Genomic DNA, 21,557 nt, shown 5'->3' on the forward strand with positions numbered 1-21,557 from the left:
CGAGCTGTGAGCATGGGCTCATGCTATTAAGACCCGTAGGACCCAAGACCTCTGGTGAATCCTGAAGGAAAGCACCATCTCTAGTGAATCCCGAAGGGAACACAATCTCTAGTGGATCCCGAAGGAAACCACCACCTCTAGTGAATCCCGAAGGAAACACAACCACTGGTGAATCCCGAAGGAAACACAACCACTGATGAATCCCGAAGGAAACACAACCTCTGGTGAATCCCAAAGGATAACGCCACCTCTAGTGAATCCTGAAGGAAACACAACCTCTGGTGAATCTCGAAGGAAACATAACCTCTAGTGAATCCCGAAGGATAACACCACTTCTAGTGAATCCCGAAGGAAACACAACATCTAGTGGGCATCTAACTAATCAGTGAGGACACTATCACAATCTCAACATCACAAGTATCACAACATGGTTCTATAACATACATATAAATCTCAACATCATAGTTCTACGACATACATAAACATCTCAACATCATGGCTCTACAACATACGTATACGTCTCAACATCCTCAGATCAAATACAACTTCATGGAATCAAATATCATCTCATGCTAGCATTCAAGTATCTATGTGCGCAATTAATCTTTCAGATCCTGATACAAGAACATGCATCGGTTATACTATACTATCAATCTATCATACTATCATTCTATCATAATATCCATCTATCATGCTAGCATACATCTAGTGCCTGACCCGTGGGCAGTTTCCAGTAGTAAGATTATTTACCTGTAATTGTAAACTCTAGAAACTAGCAAGCTCAACCTTTTTCTTGCCCAACGAAACCTTGAATCAAACCAAAGTAACAAACAAGCAAATACGAAATTTCAATCTCTAAGCACAATTTCAAAATCACCAATTGTAAACCAAAAGCTTCTAAAAAACTTATCGAAAACCAACAAGATCAAACTTAAATCACCCAAAACAAAGACACCAGGAAACCTCAAGATCCAAACCTAACACCGAAACATCATGGAAAATTATTTTAGGCCACAGTCCATGGTTCAGTCAAACTTAAATCGAGTAATTCATAAGCATACAACATGCTTAACAACCCAAACGAGTTTAAACCCTTACCCTTCACCAAGATTCGTCAACTACACCTTTAATCGACTGGACAACAACTTCAACAACTTAAAATTTTGCCCTAGCAACCAAAATACAATGAGTACCAACAAATCAAGGCCAAACTCTAATGACTGTTCAAAATCCTAAAAAAATCCAATAAAAAACAATTTACACTTACACTTAATCTAAGATTCCGACGAAGACCAAAGTAGACCCGACGCAGCAGGGACAATAGTGACCGATAGCGGTGCAGCTGGGGCAATGGACACGCGACTAGAGTGGCGAACACGCGACTAGAGAGGATCTAGACTAGCGACTCGGTTGGACAGAGAAGCGGCGTAGCTACCAGGTCTGTCGTGGCTTAAAGATTCGACTGTGGTGTTGAAGCAGACGACGACTAACGACTCACGACGGTCACTCAGTGTCTGATCCAGGTGGCATTCGGCTTCAGCGCGTGGGTGGCTCGCGATCGGTTGTAGGTAGATGACAAGGAGGGCGTTCGGCATGGGTTACAAAGAGGGAGAGACATGCGAGAGAGAGATTGAGATTAAGGGGTCTCGGGTGCCGTGCTTAAGTAATGAAACTCGGGGGGGGGGGGGGGGGGGGGGGGGGGTGTCTGGGTGAGGAAGAAGAAAGGGAAAGAAGAGAAAAAGAAAAAAGAAAGGGAAAAGAAAAGGAAAGAATAAAGAATAAAATATATTTTATTTTATTTTATTCTTTTTCTAATCCACATAATTCTTTAAATTCCCTTCCTTTCAAAAAAAGAATTAACACCTGGTAATCATTTTCAACATAAATAATTTCCAAAGTCAATAATTAAATTCCTGCAATTACACTTAAAGACCAAAATTCCAAAAACACCCCCAATTAAAAGAAATTTCTAAAATTATATAACTAATAAAATTTGGGGTATTACATCTCAGTTTTTGGACACTCCTTTCAATCTTGCTTAGACAACCTAGAGGCCATCCTTGCGCGATGCGAGGAAACGAATCTTGTGCTAAATTGGGAAAAATGTCACTTCATGGTGACTGAAGGTGTTGTTTTGGGTCACAAGGTGTCTAAGGTCGAACTAGAAGTCGATGAAGCCAAAATTGATGGTATAGCTAAACTTCCCTCGCCTGTAAATGTGAAAGCATTACGAAGTTTCCTAAGATATACAGGCTTCTATAGAAGGTTCGTAAAAGGGTTTTCTCAGATTGAGCATCCTCTAAGCGCACTATTAAAAGTGAACTGACCCTATGTATTTGATAATGACTACCTCGACGCATTTGAAACATTGAAGTATGCATTAACTACAGCTCTGATACTAATAGCACTGGACTGGACGTAACCCTTCATTCTGATGTGCGACACAAGCGATGTTGCAGTTGGAACCATGTTAGAGAAAAAGAAAGGAAACTTGATACACCTGTTCTCCCTATGCGTCAAAGACTCTAAACGACTCTTAGGAGCATTACACAACTACTAAAAAGGAAATGTTAGCAATAGTGTTTGGAATTGAAAAATTCAGATATTATCTAGTTGGTGTGTTAACAACCATTTACACATATCACTCTGCCATTAAATTCCTGATGAGTAAGAAGGACGCAAAACCAAGGTTAATTAGATGGGTGCAAGAATTTAACATTGACATCAAAGACAAAAAAGGGACTAAAAATCAGGTGGCTGATCACCTGTCAAGGTTTAAAAATCAAGAGATACAGAACAAAAAAGCTGAAATCAGAGATGTGTTCCCTGATGAATATTTATTCAAATTTGAAGATAAGGAACCATGGTATGTAGACATTGTTAATTACTTAACCACCAAACAATTCCCTGAGCACTTCAACTCTTAACAGAAGAAATAACTTGTACATGACAACAAATTCTATTTTTGGGATGAACTATTTCTTTACAAACAAGGTCCTGACTCCATCATGTGGCAGTGCATTTTAGAAGGAGAGACACAATGCATCATAGCTGAGTGCCATGACTCTTCTTACGGAGATCATTTTGGAGGACAACGAACCGCTGCAAAGGTTCTCCAAAGTGGGTATTTATGGCCCACCCTCTTTAAGGACGCAAGGGAGTATGTTCTCAAGTGTGACCCTTGTCAACGCACGGGAAATATATCCTTAAGGGACATGATGCCTGTGAATAATATACTTGAAGTTGAATTATTTGATGTATGGGGCATCGTTTCATGGGATCTTTGCCTATGTCCTGTGGTCGACAATATATCTTGCTAGTAGTAGACTATATATCAAAGTGGGTTGAAGCTATGGCTTTTGCCAAGAACGATGCGGCGACTATTTCGAAGTTTCTCACCAAGAATATTTTCACATGTTTTGGAACGCCGAGGGCATTGGTGAGTGACGAAGGTATGCATTTTATTAATCACATCCTTTTAAAATTACTTGCTAAATACAATGCCAGGCACAAAATTGCTACTGCATATCACCTTCAAACCAATGGTTAAGTAGAAGTATCCAATCGAGAAATAAAGGCAATATTGGAAAAGGTAGTCAATGCATCGCAGAAAGATTGGGCACAAAGGTTAGACGAAGCACTTTGGGCCTACAGAACTACTACAAAACTCCAATAGGTATGTCTCCATACTCTTTGGCATTTGGAAAAGCCTGTCACTTACCCTTGGAGTTGAAGTACAAAGCTTTTTGGGCAGTGAAAAAGGTGAACTTGAACATGGAAGCTGTGGGTGAACAATGCAAGCTTCAGCTATATGATCTTGATGAATGGCGGCTGAACACATACGAAAATAGCAAAATCTACAAGGAAAAGACTCAACGTTGGCATGACTAACGCATCAGTAAAAAAGAATTTGCTGTTGGACAAAATGTCTTGTTATTCAACTCCCTTTGCATTTGTTTCTAGGAAAATTGAAATCTAGGTGGTCAGGACCTTTTATCATTAAAACAATCTTTCCACATTGAACTGTTGAACTAACACGAGAAGATGGCACTAATGCATTCAAAGTCACTGGGAAAAGGACGAAGCCCTACTTTGAAGGAAGTATAGAACGACAGAAATCATCTTTCGAGTTGTGCAAAGCCAACTGAGGCTCGCGTTGGAGCTTCCCTGTGTTCAAACAGACACATATTTCAGGGACACTTCCTCTCCACCAACTCTTTTGCATTCTGTATTATATGTTTGCGTTGTTTGCGTTAGTTTTTACTTTGTGTTATTCTTTGCTTTGATTTATGGTCATTTTCTTAATTTATGCGTTAGAAAAATTTTGAATGTGTGTTAAATCAACTTGAAGAAGTTTAGGATAGAAAAGGGGGTAGGATTCTGATGCGTCGGACTTAAGCCAACGCATAAACCAACCATCAGAAGAAAGGACGTCCCTCGAAGACATAAAACACTCGATTGCTTAGAAATCCTAGGCACATCCTTTCATTTGCACCATTAATGACGATGTTAGGCACCACCTAGCGTCACTTCACATTCCCCTAACAGCCTATAAAAGGCAAGCTCCAATGCTCACTTCTTCTTTCTTTACTCTCATTCTTTCTTCCCGAATATCCCTTGCTATTACTCGAGCTTTCGAAACCATCGCCGTCCATTTGAACCAGACATTTCAGTCAGCACTCTGGTCGTCTTCCTCAGCCATGATGTCAGACGCTTTAGATAGCCAAAACTAATCGCTGAGCTTCGAAGGTGATTCACCGGTAAGCTTCTTCTCCTCTTCTTCTGTTTCAATGTCGCCTCCCCCATCCCCTCGCCCAGCCTCGAAAGCCCCTTTTTTCGGCCAAACCTTCGTGCGGAAGTTCATCCTCCGTTTCTTGGAAAACATCTCTGTTGGAACCCTCTAAAACCACCCAAAAACCTCAATCCTCCAAAACCTCTCAAAAACCTAAAACCTCCACCAAACCAAAAACTAAAAACCAAAACCCCGATCAAACCAATGCGACAGACTATAGTTAGGCATCCTTCAACCTCTGCGTCTGCCACCAACCTTACATGTAGCCTGCACCACCACCATTTATACCAAACATTAGTCCTATGGTCGCATTGCAAGACCCTACCCCAGCACATCTTCACACTGCTCCATCACCTATCGTGTGTCCCATTGCCCCTCTTTCCATCCAACCCTTAGCCACAATCTTCCCCATCGAAATGGAACCATCTAGCCAACCCATTCAACCAACCTTACCCATCATCATATCATCCACTAGGTCACCGCATACCTCATTTGGCACCCGACCGACCACATCACCTAAACCAAACTCTGACAGTCCTCCATCAGAGTGCAATACTGCTAATCCTTTAGAGCTGGCTCGAAGGGATGGGCATGAAGTCTTTGGGGTAATTTTAGCAAGCCTAAACTAGGTGCAATTTGATGTGGATCAAATGTGCATTCTGACCCAACCAACGCATCACTCGAAGTTGAAGATGAGGCGGAGCGGTATGCGGTATGTGATGATGCTCGAAGCTGAGTTAAAAGAAGAAGAAAATGAAGAGAGAGAAAGGGAGGTTGGCCCAGATGCATCGCAGCCTCAACAAACCAATGCGGATGAAGGGTCGTCAAAAAGAAAAAAAAAGTTGATTTTAGAGGATGATGAAGAAGAGCATCATGCACCTAGACCTGAAGGTGCAACTCATGAGGCTAGCTCTGTCTCAAGAACCATGGAAAGGGAATTAGAGAGGTATAGGCCAGCACACCAAGGGCAAAGGAAGTCTGCCCTTGAAAGAGAATTAGAAAATGAGCTAAGGGAGCTCGCGCGAGAAGCCAGAACGCATGAAGCGAGGAAACGCAAGGTGACAACCGCGTCACCTAGGAAGAATAGAGGGAGGGGGGAAGCATTAGTTCAATGACATCCTTACAGAGAAAGGCTTCTTCCCTAAATGCAACCCATTGCCTGCTTATATAACAAACACTGTGGATGCAAATGGCTGGCGTTAACTTTACGTTGGGCCCACAAGGATTTGGCCCAACCTTGTCTGCTGCTTTTACAGTAGTGAGTTTGATGAAGAGAAGAATACAATGCTTGTAGATGATATCCTGGTGTGCTTCTCTACGAACAGAATCAATGAAGTGTTCAACATCGAGAGTAATCCAGACGCAGAATGGAATAGTATCTTGGAGCAACCAACTTCCAACCATTTAGAAGATGCATTAAGAGTAGTGGCCAAACCTGGAAGTAATTGGCAAATTTCAAGAACTGGAGTGATGATTTTAGCTTCCGAGAACCTCATACTGGACGCAAACCTATGGTTATATTTGATTAAGAACTGTATCATGCCAACAACGTATGATGAAACGATTTTAAGAGAACGCGTCCTAGCCATCTACTACATCATGAACCATCCCACTAGACATAGGGATGATGATCGTGGATTAGATCAAGGACATCAAAGCAAAATCACAAGGCCAACTTTACTTCCTTTGCTGATCTGTGTGCTATGTGAACGCAAGCGGCATTCATTTGGGGGATGAGTATGAGGAGATTGATGGTCTCATGACACCAAATTAATCAAGCGTCTGCTTTGTAGTTCGCCAAATCAGCCTATCTACCTCCTAAGACTGCAGCAACAAGACCTCGCTCTTCCCAACGCGTCCCCAAAAGAAGATGCGTCCAAAATGTTGAACACAATGATGTTGCTTGTGAAAATGAACAAGGATCTGAAGCGAAGCATGTGTTGACAGAAGAAGAAGTACGGCCAGACTTGAGCCTGCCTATTCGAAACTCACCTTTGGCCTCGCGAGATGACGAGATTCTTGATCAAATGCACCATGGTGACACCAACTTAGATCAAGAAATCCTTAGTCTTCTTCCTTCCCCTTTACCATCTCCAATTCCAACCTTCATCCCTCCTCCAACTATCTTTGAACCAACTGGGTTAGGGACAAGTAACGCAAGAAGCTCAGAAGACCCAGTTGGAAGAACTAAAGAACCAACACCACCTCCAACAAGTGCCAATCATGATGAGTTGAAGGCGTTCATTAGCGATCAACTTAGACCACTGGCTACGTCCATAAAAACACTTCAGCATCAGAATATGGTTCTAAGGGACTACATGCGGTAGCAAACAAGAAGAATGCAGGACCAGTTCATCTTTACAATGCAATACATCAACCAGATACTGATAGGGATGTTTGCTCTACCACCTCTGCCTGCCCACCTAATGAACCCTCTGCGCTTCATGGATGAAGACCCTGCAGATGAATGCAAGGATGACGCACCAACACAGTGAAAATTTAGGGGTGTTGGTTATTTCGTTTTGTCCATTGACCTTTTGTAATAGTTTATTTTGTTTTTGTTATTCCATAGCTGGCCTATCGATGAAATGAATGAAATTTCTATCATTTTTCATCCTTGCATTTGTCTTTAGCATACTCTTTTTATTCTTTGGGTATTTTTCTTGTCTTATGCTCTGATTTACCTCAATGATATTACTAATATGCAAAATTTATAAGTATAGAGTAGGCATTAAGAAAATCAACTAAGTCTGAACTTCTCTAAAAATCAAGTACATGCTTTCTTTCTGACTTATTCAAGCCCTAACTCAAACCTCCTTTTGAAATTCTCAAAGTCTTTTTGATTTTTTTTTCTCTTTTAGCAATGAGGATTTTGTTGATCTCCAAAATTTGGGGGGTGAGGGAAGTCCGAGTTAAGACATGTTAATCAAATAAATTCAACAAACAAAAATATTAAAGAGAAGAAGAAACAAAATACAAGGATGTAATACACAAACTCCTCTGCCAATACTTTAGAAAAGAAAACCTCAAATTGGTAAGAGTTAGATTGGAACAGGCACTTAGCCGTAGTTGGATGCTCGCATGATACCCGTGGGTGTAAGCCAAAACGAAGTTAAGTCTTCTAGACCAACGCATTCCAAAACTCCACTATCTAGCTTAAAGAAATTGTATCCTAAAACACATACAAGCTTAGATATGAGTTCAGTTGTGAAGGGCTCTCACCCGTAGTTGGATGCTCGCATGACACCCTTGAGGGCAAACCAAAACGAAAGTAGGATACCTGGAACAACGCATGGGGGGTCCAGAATTCGTATTTTCTTACCTACATCTTGTTTAAAAAGAAAGCATCTAATGCATTGCTAGTTTAGAAAACGAGAATGTTTTGAGAAGCGAAAGGACTTGTTGACAAAAGGCTTGCTGTTAGCTTTTTGGCTCTTAATCTCAAATTAATTAATTTTAATTAATTAATTAATCAATGTTTTGATGATAACAAACTCAAATTTTAATTACTGAAAATCTTAGTGTTTTAATATGTCCATAGCCTAGAGCTCGGAACAACAATTCCAACACCTCTTGAATCACTTAAATCAGAGCTAAAACAAGACAATATGACCGAAACAAGTCTATGGAGAAAATACCGTGGTGGATGATTGGCATAACCAGACCATTTGCATGTAGACATGTGGCAGCATATTGGTTGAATGGTGGATCATTTAGAGATTAACATATGATGGACTTTTGATTTTTGGATTGATTTAAAATAAAAAAATTGAAATTAAAAAGAAATTTAAAAGGAAAAGAAATTTAATATTATTTTATATTTGTGTATAACGGCTAGTTTTTTACACATGATATATTTTTTATTTTTGGATCGACTTTAAAGAGAATGAATTTAAAAAGAAAATGAATTAAAAGGAAAATGAATTTAATATTATTTTATGTTTGTGTCTAATGGCTAGTTTTTGACACATGGTATGTTTTTTTATTTTTTGGATTAATTTTAAAAAGAAAATGAATTTCAAAAGAAAATGAGTTTAATATTATATTTTGTTTGTATCTAACGACTAGTTTAGTTTAAAATCTCCACCATTAATTTTTCTTTTCCAAAATCCAATGGTCCAAATTAATTGTGGTTTCTAAAAATTTTTCCATCTTTATTTAAACCATCTTCCTCTCCAATTTTTAAACCAACAAATTTTACATTTCATAATCCTCCAAAAATTCCAACATTTGTAACGGTTTGATTCTAAATCGTGGAAAGGATCGGGTTTGCTCTTGAACCCGTAAAAGGAGCGGTGGTGTAACGGTTGAGCTCTAATCCGTGGAAAAAGTCAGAAAAATTTTATTCAAATTCCCAAGAGGCGCTTGGGGAGTGGAGTAGGTCGAGTTTGATCGAACCACTATAAAAATTACGGTGTCTTCTTCTCTAACTCTTTCCTTTTTTTTTTTTGGCAATTAATTTAAGCAATTTATTGTATGTTTTAGTTTGTTCTTATTTATTTGCTAAAATTTGATAGAATTAAATTATCTCATTTTTGTCATCTTATTTGTTCCATAAATTGATTTTTTTTATTATTTATAAAAAATGTATTAATTAGTTTAATTGGGTTAATTTAGAAAAAAAAGTTTAATTAAACCCTATTCACCCCCCTCTAGGCTTGCCATACCGATCCAACATTGGTATCAGAGCGGGTTGCTCTTCTTGAAATATTTATTTCTTGATAAACTTAATTGTTTTTGAGCTATGGCAACTTTAGGTTTTATCCCTTTTACTGATAATCAATCTATTACAAAGCCTCCTTTCTTTAATGGTACTAATTATAGTTATGAAAAAATAGAATGAGATTTTTCTTGCTTTCTATTGGTTATGATTTATGGGATATTGTTGAGGAATGTTTTAAAATTCCAACAAAAGATGTTGATGGTGTTAGCACTATAAAACCTAAGGAAGAATGGTCAATAAATGAAAAGAAAGCATGCTCTTTAAATGCCAAAGCTTTTAATTGCTTATTTTGTGCTTTGAATGAAGTTGAGTATAATAGAGTGTCTATTTGCAAAACCGCTAATAAGATATGGGATAAATTAGAAATTACTCATGAAGGAACTAGTCAAGTAAAAGAAACAAAGATTGACATGTTAGTTCATCAATATGAAATGTTTAAAATTGATGAAAATGAAGCTATTTCGATATGTTTATTAGATTTACTAACATTATCAATGCTTTAGAAGGACTTGGGAAAAAGTACTCAAATCTTGAGAAGATAAAGAAGCTATTGTGGTCTTTGCCTAAATAAGGGAGCCTAAAGTCACTGCCATTCAAGAGGCAAAGGATCTCAAGTCTCTCTCCATTGATGAACTCATGGGCTCGTTGTTGACGCATGAGATAAAGATTAAGAAAAACATGGAGGATGAGAAGAAAAAGAAAGAAAAGAGTATAGCTTTAAAAACCATCTCTTTAGAAGTTGACTCCCAAGATGAAGATGACCTTGATGAAGAGGATGTTGCCTATCTTTCACGTAAGTATAAGAACTTCATCAAGAGAAAGAAGCAATTTTAGAAGCATCTCTCCAATAAAAAAGAGTCAAAAGGTGAAAAGAGCAAAAAGGATGAGGTAATATGCTATGAATGCAAGAAGCCGGGTTATATTAGAACCGATTGTCCTTTTCTCAAATCATCCAAGAAATCCAAGAAGAAAGCAATGAAAGCTACTTGGGATGATAGCGATGAAAGCGAAAGTGGGAGTGATAATGAAGAAGTGGCCAATTTTTGCTTCATGGCTCATAGTGACAAAGAGGATGAACAAAATGATGAGGTAACTCTAGAACCTCTTTCTTATAATGAATTGTTCGAAGCTTTTGAAAATATGCAAAATGATTTAGAAAAACTTAGTTCTAAGTATATTGTGCTTAAAAAGAAATACAATGTTTTGTCTAGTAAAAATAAGTCTTTACTTGAAGAAATTGCTTACTTAAAAGAGAATGAACATAATGCTATGCATATTGATGAAATGAATCTCTTGTGACAAGTATGCTTTTGATTGTGATGAGAAAAATGCCTTGCTTGACAAAGTTAAATTTCTTGAGCATGATAGTTGTGAAAAAGATAATTTGATTAAATTACTTAAAGAAAAGGAATTAGTGCTTTTCAAGAACTTGATAAGGCTAAAGAATCTATTAAAAAGTTGACAATAGGCGCTCAAAGATTAGACAAGATAATTGAAGTAAGCAAGCCTTTTGGTGATAAAAGAGGTTTAGGCTAAATTGATGAATGTTTTACTCCTTCAAGTTCTAAAACTATATTTATTAAAGCATCTCATAATATGCCTAAACTTAATATGCCCAAGTTTGTGTCTAAGCATGTTAAATCTAACTTTGTGCCTATATGTCATTATTGTGGTGTTGAAGGCCATATTAGAAATATGCTCGTTCTTTGAAGATACTTAAGGATCATTTTGACCGTCGTTCAGTGATCTAATCTTGGATTGGACTGATATCGATTGACAATCCCTACTGCATAGCAAATGTTAGGTCTATTACATAACATTGCATACATAAGGCTACCAACAACCGATGCATAGGGAATTCGTCTCATTTCCTCAATCTTTTGAGGAGCCTTAGGACACTGGTCCTTAGACAATACAATTCCATGCCTAAAAGATAATAAACCCTTCTTGGAATTGTGCATCGAGTATCTGACAAGCATCTTATCAATAGACGATGCCTGAGACAAGGTCAACATTTTGTTCTTACGATCCCTTATAATTTGGATCCCTACACCAAATTTCGCCTCTCCCAAATCTTTCATTTAGAATTGGGCGGCTAGCCATTTCTTCACATCAACTAGAAGACCTACGTCATTCCCAATTAGTAGGATATCATCCACATACAGCACAAGAAAAGCAACTGAGCTGCTGATGATTTTCTTGTAAACACAAGGCTCATCAACATTCTGATCAAAACCACAAAATTTTATTGCAATATCAAATCTTATATTCCAAGATCGAGATGTTTGTTTCAGTCCATAAATAGACCAATTAAGCTTTCAAACCTTTTGCTCTTGATCTTGTTCAATGAATCCTTCTGGTTGATTCATATATATGGTCTATTCAAGATTACCATTCAAAAAGACAGTCTTGACATCCTTTTGTCATATCTCATAGTCATAATATATGGCTATGGACAAGAGAATCCTGATAGACTTTGACATGACAACAGGTGAGAAAGTTTCTTCATAGTCCACTCCCTCAACCTGGGTATAACCCTTTACTACAAATCTAGCTTTAAAGGTCTGTACCTTTCCATCTACACCTCTTTTCCTCTTGTAGATCCATTTACAACCTATAGGTTTTACCCCATCAGGTTGATCTAGAAGCTTCTAGATAGAATTGAAGTGCATAGACTCCATTTCTTGATTCATGGCTTTAATCCATTCATCTTTGTCAACATCTTCCATTGCTTGTTTATAAGATAATGGATCCTCAACTCCATCATCAATTATGATGTTTTGGGCTTTTGTTGAACCCATGTACCGTATAGGTGGGTTCACAACCCTCTCACTACGTCGAGGCAATTTCAACTCTTGAGATGGATGACTAGATGAATTAACATCAACAACCCTTGTTGATCTATTAGTCTGTTCAACAAATCTTATTGAAGTCTAAGCAGTCTCATTAAAAATCTCACTTAAAACCAGTTTACTTCGTGGTTTATGATCCCTAATGTGGTCTTCTTTTAAGAAGGTAGCATTTTTCGATACAACACTTTATTCTCACTTGGATCATAAAAGTATCCACCTCTCATTTCCTTGGGGTAACCTACAAATAGGCACACTTTTGAATGAGATTCCAACTTTTTGGGGTTTGCCATAAGCACATGAGCTAGACATCCCCAAATTCTGAAGTGGCATAAACTACCTTTACGACCTCTCCATAACTCAAAACGTGTTTAAAAAATACTCTTTGAGGGAACGTTGTTCAAAATATAAACTGTAGTCCAACAGGGTTTGGGGATGAGCATAACTCATCATAGACCGAACCATGTCCAATAGGATTCTGTCTCTCCTTTCTAATACACCATTCTGTTGAGGTGTACCTGGGGCTGAGAGTTGGGACGTGATTCCATGTTCTATCATATAGTTTTGGAATCTTAAGTCTATATACTCCCCACCACGATCGGATCGTATTGTTTTTATCTTTTTAACTAATAAGTTTTCAACTTCAGTCTTGTACTCCTTGAACTTTTCAAGAGCTTCAGACTTATGTTGCATTTGGTATAGATACCCAAATCTAGACAATCATCTATGAAAGAGGTGAAATATTCATATCTACCTCGTGCTCTTACATTCATTGGACCACAAAGGTCTGAATGAATAAGCTCCAAGATTTCTTTGGCTCTATAACCTTTTTCAGTAAAAGGTCATTTGGTCATTTTGCCTTTAAGGCATGATTCACATACTGGTAAAGAGTTTTCTTCTAAACTATTTAGAAGTCCACTTTTCACCAACTTCTCAATCTTATTAAGATTGATGTGATCTAGTTTTAGATGCCAAAGATGGGCATTTTCTTTAGGAGAAATTCTCGGTCTTTTTACAGTTGTTGTTGTTTTGAACATTTCAATATTGAGCACAAATTTTATGACTAACGACCTTAGTGCATATAAGTTATTTTCCATTGAACCAAAACCTAACTCCATTTCATTCTTAAAAATAAACACTTTATTCTCAGAGAATGATATGGAATATTTTTGTTCAATTAGACAGGAAACAGAAATTAGGTTCCTCTTGATATAAGGAACTAGATATACTTATCTAATAACATATATTGTTTCTTGTCCAAAAATAACTTAAGCCTGCCTACAACAACAGTTGAAATGCCCTCACCAGTACAGACTCTAAGAGTCATCTCTCCAACTTTCAACTATTTATAGGAATTAAATCCTTGATGGGAAGAACACGTGTGGTTAGTACATCCTGAATCAACTATCCATGCAGAATCATCATTCTTTACTAAGCATATCTCCAAGAAAAATAAATTAAATTTATTTTCTTTGGAGTTCTTCCTTTTCTGGAGAGTAGTGGGATTAGCTCCAGAACCCAAATCATAAACTCTAAGTTTCATCTCAAAGGAAAATCCTCATCGATGAACTTCATAAGAGTTGGCAACAATTGCTTTCTCTGTTAGTTCCTTGACATTCAATATAGACTAGAGACTATCTTGGGAACTGATACTACTGGTTTTATTGTCATCAACCCCATTTTGCTTGAATAGTGAGAACTTTCATTAAAACAATTCTCACATTGATTCTATGATCTCATGTTCAATGACCATGTTCTCAAACCTTTTGGCCAACGCATCAGGTATGCTTGCTAAAATGTGAAATCGGGCATTCGAATTAGCCTTTGTCCACAACTCATATGCATTATGAACATTTCTGGTGCATCAAGGGTTGGGATTTGAGGACAATTCTCAATCATGACAATTTTGAGGTTGTTTACCACAAAAAACGTTTTAATGGATTCTTTCCATGTCGTGTAATTAAAAATCGGTCAAACTAGAAAAGGAAAGTAACAGAAAAACGCTATTTGACATATTTGCTGAGAAATAAACACATTAATCTACATTAGATTTTAGCATAGCTATTATAAAATCCAATTAGTTTTAGCAAAATCTAAATGAACCCCATTTAACATCTAATTTTGCAACGAGCTTTAATGATTCAGGACAAAATCCACCGAAGGGTAATCAGTTATCCCTTCACTAAATTGAGACACTCTCAACCAATCATTACACCAGAATATCTCTTATTCCTATAACGATCAGTCATCATTTATTCGGTCAAGAAATCATTAACTTACTTAATAATTTCACATAAGTGTGACCTTTCATTTTAGATCCTAGAGTTCTGCCCCAATGAGCTAACTGAAAGATTGGGACAAAAACTAAAGCGATCCTATCCATTTATGGAGTTCTTTGATATTTACCTACTGCACAAACCATCTGAAGGGGGACGCTCCTAGGGTGCCTCGAGGTCGTGCAAGAAGGTCTCACAATACAAACCAATGAAATAGACCGTAGGATACGTTGACACACATCCCTCTTCCACTTACTATAAATAATCTCTCCATTTACCTTGATATTGAACATGTAAACACCATTCGAAGGGGGATGCTCCCAAGGCGCCTTAAGGCCAAGCATGAGTCTTACGATGTGAATATTATGGGAGAAATGTGAGTGGAAAAATGACGTATCATATACATATTTTCCTCCCACTGAGTATTTTAACAACCTAGAGTTTAATTTACTTAGGAAATATACGGCTAATTATTTTTACTAAGTGATTGTTTGCCTAAAAGTAACATTTACTTTGGAAAGTTAAACAATTTTGATCAATATTCGTTAAACACTTTAACAAATATTAATCAACAATTGCATGTTTGTAGAAAATCTATCCAATTGACCTTTCCAAGTAGGTTCCCAAGTAGGGGTGTTCCGTTTCCGTCATATTAAGTACCCCAGCCTAGCCAAAACCCGCCTTAGACAAAAGGTCCCTTATAGATATATTTGCTACAATTTTAATCTTTTATTAAAATCAATTTAATCCTATTAAATCGATTAAAAAAGATTAATCTAATTTCTAATTTCATTAGAAATTTGTAAACTTAGGTCTATCTCAATAATATTTTAAAACTATTTTAAAAAATGATTTTTCCTAAGTTTGCATGCAACACTTTGTTATTGATTTTAATTTCTAATTTCATTTATTTATAACTCTTATAAAGTAAATGAAACAAATTAAAACCTATATTGCATTAATTGACATACTTTATAAAATTATAACGTTTATAAGATTACCTAAAGTAATGTCATGCATCATGCAATGTTCATTTCATCACTACATATACATAACACTTATATATAACAAAGTAATGAAATTAAATAACATACATCACATGCATACATTCAAACTTTATATTATAATGATTGTAATATAAATGATGCAGGACTTTATTATTTATGCATGCAAGCATATAGTATAACACTTATATTATATGATGCATGAGCATGTTATAAAATTAAATCATGTATATACATATATTATAACACTTATAATATAAATGATGCATAAAATTAAGTGCATAACCTATTGTGGGTTTTGATTCTATATGACATACAATATGACATATAAGAAAAAACATACATCATATGTATATTTAATTCAAATAGTTAATGGACCAGGATAGGAAACCTAAAAGGAAAATTAAAGGCTAATTATTACATAATCTTTAATTATCCAGTTCGAAACAGGTGAACCAAGCCTTGAACCGCTCGAACCAAACTGCCCTTCAGCAAACTCTTTGCAACAATCGTGTAGCAAAATGGATGCGCGGTCTTGTAGTAAATGCTACATGATCGTGTAGCAAAGTCTACACGATCTTGTAGCTACAGCTACACAATCGTGCAACTTTTGCTAAACGATCTTGTAGCTTTTGTTACACGATCATGTAGCAATTTTTCTAACTAGCGTAATTCTCTCCCGTTAACTTATCCGCGGCGAGTAAACTTAAAGTAGTGGTAGCCATGTTAAAGAATTTACTGAAAAAGAACAAACTATTTACATTTAGTCTACTTGCATTAAACCACTTATGACAACCAATCAGATTTTTAGCAAAATAATCTAGTGTACCCTAAGTTACATCTATTTTGCAATGATGTTTCAGTGAGGCAGGACAGAAGTCACCGTAGGGTGATCAAGTGCCCCTTCACTGAAATGAGACATTATCAACCATTAGACAGAAACAACACCTTGTCACTTCAACTAACAGTCATCATTGTTCGGTCCAAAATTTGTTAACACCCTTAACAATTCTATGCAAGTGTAACCCCTCACTTTAGGATCTAGAGTTCCGCCCAATGAGCCAACCATAGGAAAAAAGCGATTGGTACATGAAATTAAAGCAACACTATCCGTTTCTGGAGATTTGAATAAAGCATCATGCAATACTGCCATCCTTTAGGGGGACACCTACGATGCCACGAGGCGATGCATGAAACTTTATTTAACCTAATGAGAGAAACCGAGGGATGTGCTATCACACGTTCTGCTCCCACTTATTATAAACACTCTCTCCATTCACCTTGTTATTGACCTACCCAAATTCCATCCATAGGGGGACACCCATGATGCCTCGAGATCGAGTGTAGATCTCACGGTTTGAATTTACAGGGAGAAACGTGTAGAGGATAAAATAAAGTATCATATATCTCATTTTCCTCCAACTGAGTGTTTTACCTAAGGTTAATTAACTTAAGAAAAATCTGGCTACTGAAATTATCTAAGTGTTTTTTTAATTTGCTAAAAAACAATGCTTGTCTTTGATGATTAAATAATTTTGATTGAAGTCTCCTTAAACTCTTTAACAGGCTTTGATCAAATTTGCATGCATGTAACAAATATATCTAATTCACCTTTCCAGGTAGGGGTGCGACGTTTCCATCAACTTAAGTACCCCAACCTAGCAAGAACTCGCCTTAGACAAAAGGTCCCTTATATATACATTTGTTATATATTTAATCTTTTATTAAGAATCAGTTTAATCCTACTAAACCGATTACAAGATTAAACTAAGATTTCTAATCTCATTAGAAATATGATCTTAGGTCTATCTCAATCATATTTTAAAATAATTTTAAAAATAATTATAACCTGAGGTTTGCATGCAACACTTAATTATAGATTTTAATTCTAATTTCATTTAGTTATAACGATTACAAATAAATGAAACAATTAAAACATCCATTACATGCTTGACATAATTCAGTTAATCATCACATTTATAATTTAACCTAAGGTAGTGTCATGCTTCATGCGATCTCCATTCATTACTAATATAACAATTATATAACTAGGTAATGAATAATACTATAGCATACTTTCCATACATACATTCAACCATATATTACAACAATTACAATATAAATGATGCATGGATATGCTATAGTGCATGCATACATATACTATAACATTTATACTATATGATGCATGGGCATGCTAAATAATTTAAATCATGCATATACATATATTATAACACTTATAATATAAAATGATGCATGAATATAAATGCATAACCTATGGTGGGTTTTAAAACTATATGAAATACAATATGACATATAATAAAAAAATATATATCATATGTATATTTAATATAAACAGTTAATGGACCAGGATAGGACACCTAAAAGAAAACTTAAGAAGCTAACTATTACAGCATAAGAGTCATCCGATTTGAAACAGGTGAACCAGGCCTCAAACTGCTCGAACCGAACCGCCCTTCAACGAACTCTCTGCAGTAATCATGTAGAAAACTTATTGTGTGATCTTGTAGCATTAGATACACGATTGTTTAGAAAATGCTACACGTCGTGTAGCAAAAGCTACATGATTGTTTAGAAAAAGCTTCACGATCGTGTAAAACTGTTTCATCTTCTTCTTTTCTTCTTTAAAGCTCCCCATGAACATCACGAGTGACTCAAAACAAAAAATATAGATTCTATAGCAATAATTATGCCCAAAATAAGGGCATTTACAAACCAAATTCGTAAACAAAATTAAGCCTTAAAACTAAGTATCCTATCCCAAAAAATCCATCAACAAAACCACATTCAAAACCATTCATGGCATGAACATTAAAATGAATGTAGAAAGAGTAAAACTCATCATCACTGTAAAATCGATTCAACAAAAAAATGGAATTTGGGATCAGTAAACTAGCAACCTGGCTCTGATACCAATTGAAGGATCCCAAATTGAAGGGAATCGTGAGCAGAAGATAGATCATCCTAAATCCATTTTTCATTAAATGTAAATTTTATAGAAAATCAAGAACAAGATATGCATTTACATAAAATACAACATGCTATAGAATTACGTTTTAAAAACTTACCTTAGAAGACTTTTCTTCAAGAACACCTCGATCAAGATAACGAATACTACCACAAAGGCTTCTTCGGTATTCTCAGGTAGAGAACCCAGAGGTGGTGGGCTCTAACTATTTTGGATTGAGGGAACAAAATTTGAGTAGAGAGGAAGAAGGGTTGAGATTGTTTACTAATAATTGAGACTCGCACACAAAACTCTTCTGTTGTTTCCTAATCTCAATCAAGAAGAAGAAACTCTCTTTTTCAACGTGCTAAATATAATAACCACCCAACGTGAATGGAGAGAAAAGAAGGGGAAGAGAATTGTAAATCTCTTCCTTATTTTTAAAAATAACATTTAATATATATATATATGACAACTAACTTATCATATAATATATATATTAAATTATATGTTAATATAAAATATAACATATAACCTATAATTTTAATATTATATCACATACAGTATAACTTATAGTTTCTTTTCTCTCTTATATGATATTTAATATAAATCACATTTATATTAAATTTAACAATTATGTATCCAATTCATGTTAATAATATTTGAATCATATTCAAACATTTATTTCCTCTCACTAAAGCTATAATGTATCAAATACATTATAATAATTATATCACATATCATTAAAATAACTTAATTATATCATATATAATTAAATTCCTCTACTAATTTGAACAATTGAAATTAATTGAAAAATGATTCTCAATTAATCCTATTGAGCTACTAAGGGAACCTCATGGACCTATAGCTTGAAACTCCAACAGTACATGAATAATTAATTAAACTCTTTAATTAAATTATTCACCATATGTTAATTGTCGGGCACTCCACTAAAGACCGATAGCTGCACTCTTCGCACTACAGATATATTTATGTGTCCATTGGATATAACCAATCAATAGTATGATGACCCTTCATAAATTGCTCGTAAGTACAACTAGGCCAAAATTACCGTTTTGCTCTTATAGTTACATCTAACTTCTTAAGTACCACTGATTCCTTTAATGAACAATAAATTATAGTCTAACTATGACTAAACCCCTGTCGGGTAAGGAGAGGGTGTGGTGCCACATTGTTCAAACCCCGGAATTAGCCCTTAAGGGAGCAATTTATCTACTTACCCCGACCTCCGGTCCGTGAAGAGAATTCCTTCTTGTGTAGTTGTGTTCCTAGCTCCCAAATCAGATGAATCCCCAAAATGGTAGGCTTGTTGAGTCGACGATCTGGCCATTTTCATCGATACAAATCAAAGGACCGCCCCCATAGACAGGAGTTCACAACTCACTCAGGATTCAGGTCATGTTACCTATGGTCATTTTGGTAAAATGTAAGTCTATATTATGAACAGTGTTATATAATGAAACTAAACATTTCATGGTTCAGTCTTATACAAACTCTTTGTATAGAATATCCCCACTCACATGTCTATACATGAATGATCAGGATCAGATCATTTGTAGCACTTTACAATAATTGTAACACCTACAAACCGAGTCATACTCATAGTGTCACTAGGACAAGGTACCAAGCCTTATCCCTCTACTATAGACCATTTAGGTTATCACTTAAATATGATTCACCTATATGTCTCTACATACATGTTTAAGTTACAAGATAACCTTGGATGTTAGTTTATTGGTTTGTGGTTAATGCAACAGAAAATATGGAATAAAATACCATATATTTTATTAAATGGACAATAAGTTTGTTCAATACATTTACAAACTATAGGACCCTATGAGATTTAGGGCATCAAACCCAACACATTAAGCATTCTAAATTATTAATTTTGGCTTCAAACTCAGCATGCTCATAAACTAAAAGTAGAGTTTCAACACTAACCTTTGAAGTACATTTGAATCACGAATTCTAACTGCAATCCTCAATTCCTTTGGATGTGAACCACCACAAAGTCTTCTCTACTATTCTCTTGGTGCCTTAGATTGAGTTGTGGGATTCAAAACAAGCTTGAATTAGGGAAAATGAAGGAGTAGGATTGGTTTATCAGCCTTTTGAAGATCTGTTTTTCAACACACATTTCCAGCAAATTTTGCAACTGTTGCATCATCGACTTCCGTCTCAAAACTGAAGTTTATATTGCATGACATTCAAGCAACAAACCTTCTACATGAATTTCAGCTCAAGCTTGAGAATTTGAGCTGTAAATATAGCAGAACCATGATCGAGCTACTAGGTTGAAGAAATGGGAAAATCCCACTTTTCAATTTCTAATTTTTCAATTTTTTTTCCAATTTTGAAACTTTTCCAAAATTAAAACTTAAAAAATAAATTTTCAATTTTAATTCTTTAATTAAAATTTAGTTTTTATTAATTTTACAAAAATTAATTCAATAATTAATTTTTCTAATAAAATTAATAATTAATAATTAATTAATAATTTAATTAATTCTAATTAATTTAATATCAAATTAATTAATCACCAATTCCACTATATTAATTAATTAATCACCAAGTCACCTATGGTTATCCTGGTGAAATGTAAGTCACTTCTAGCAACGGTGTTATAAAGAAAGACTATTCATTTTGTGATCCGATCTTATACAACTCTTTGTATATGATACCCCTCAATTACATGTCTCCACATGAATGATTAGGATCAAATCATTTGTAGCACTTTACAACAATTGTAACAACTATAAAGCGGGTCGTATCCGTAATACCACAAGGATAAGGTACCAGTTTATCCATTTACTACAAACTGTTCAGGTTATCACTTAAACATGATCCACCTGTATGTCCACCACATACATGTTTAAGTTATAGCAGATAACCTTGGAGCTTAGTTTGTTGATTTTGGGGTTTTAAAT

The sequence above is a fragment of the Benincasa hispida genome, chromosome 12 (genome assembly GCF_009727055.1).
Source record: "Benincasa hispida cultivar B227 chromosome 12, ASM972705v1, whole genome shotgun sequence".
In the NCBI taxonomy this organism is placed as follows: Eukaryota; Viridiplantae; Streptophyta; class Magnoliopsida; order Cucurbitales; family Cucurbitaceae; genus Benincasa; species Benincasa hispida.